The sequence below is a fragment of the Rhea americana genome, unplaced genomic scaffold (genome assembly GCF_003343005.1).
Source record: "Rhea americana isolate MKP2758 unplaced genomic scaffold, rheAme1 scaffold_79, whole genome shotgun sequence".
Lineage (NCBI taxonomy): Eukaryota > Metazoa > Chordata > Aves > Rheiformes > Rheidae > Rhea > Rhea americana.
In genome coordinates, this window is record NW_028186967.1 from 3,054,523 (window position 1) to 3,055,547 (window position 1,025).

The window sequence follows — 1,025 nt, forward strand, 5'->3', positions numbered from 1 at the left end:
GGGAGACGGACATTTCATTCGAGCCTGCAGTGGAACCGGTTACCAATCATTGGCCGGAGCCAGGCACAAACCTCCAGTGCGGCCCTGGTTGGCTCCCTCCGCAAATCGGCTGTTTGGTTGGACAGAAAATGGCTGCGAAGGAACCAGTCCCAGCGCGGAGCCTCGCTTCCCGCAGCCGGCCTGCCCTCCCTCCGCGCCGCCTCCCCGCCGCGCGCGCCGGCTCTTCCCCCCAGCGCGCCCCCTCCCGCCCAGCCCTCCTCGCCTCGCCCTGCCCGCCTCCTTTATGCGGGTCGCTGCCGCCGCGCGGGCCCTTTCCCTGACATTTCATTTTCATTTGGTCAGTGGGGTCGCWCCCTCTGCACCGCGCCCCTTCTGTATTTAGGGCTGTCCTACAGCAGGAGTCAGGCTCGGCGCTGGAGATTAAAAAGCGCCATCACACCGCCCGGCGGCTTTGCTCTGTCCCAGGTCTYGCACAGACCGGCGGAGAGGGGAGGAGGTTCATGGAGGCCGGCAGCAGATCCCGCGACATAGCTCCCAACCGACCGTTTGGTGGAAGGCAACCCTGGCTGAGRGGCTCTGCAGTTCGGTCTGGCCCTTCCCTTCACAGACGACTCGCCCCAAGCCTGAGAGGACCGTCTCCCTCTGCTAGCTGAGGGTCTAAGGAGCCCACCTGCCCTCTGATTTCAGGCTGTGGTGTGGTTCTCAAGAAACAACGGCCTGTTGGGTGGAGATAATGCTCGGACTGACTTCTCCACTGAGCTTTACAAGCCTCTCTGTAAAAACGTAAATGGAGTGCTTCRTAGTCCACCAATGCAGCCATTCACTAAAATCAGAGAGTGATTTTTCATGTAGGTGAAAGCAAAGGYATTCCACACACCTGCCATCAACTCCCACTTGTTTGCAAGCCCTACTGTGGAGATAACAAGAATGATTTGTACAGCTCTTAACACCTTGTACTGATCTTCATTACCTGATGGTCTTCAGTATTTTACCTAAACTGGTAGGAAACTCATGTTTCACAAAGG

General features: G+C 58.0%; 1 protein-coding gene across 5 annotated transcripts in view; it reads right to left on the minus strand.

Moving 5' to 3' along the window:
* The window catches only part of NFYB (nuclear transcription factor Y subunit beta), a 20,073-nt gene extending 19,916 nt beyond the window's left edge, over nt 1-157 (minus strand). For 3 of the 5 annotated variants that reach the window (XM_085322655.1, XM_085322653.1, XM_085322654.1), the window contains exon 1: nt 72-157. The gene's annotated coding sequence lies outside the window, so the exon portion shown is untranslated. Of the gene's footprint in view, nt 1-43 lie in introns of all 5 variants that reach the window. The other 2 variants (XM_085322651.1, XM_085322656.1) reach the window with 2 other exon arrangements.
* Nucleotides 158-1,025: the final 868 nt, after the last annotated feature.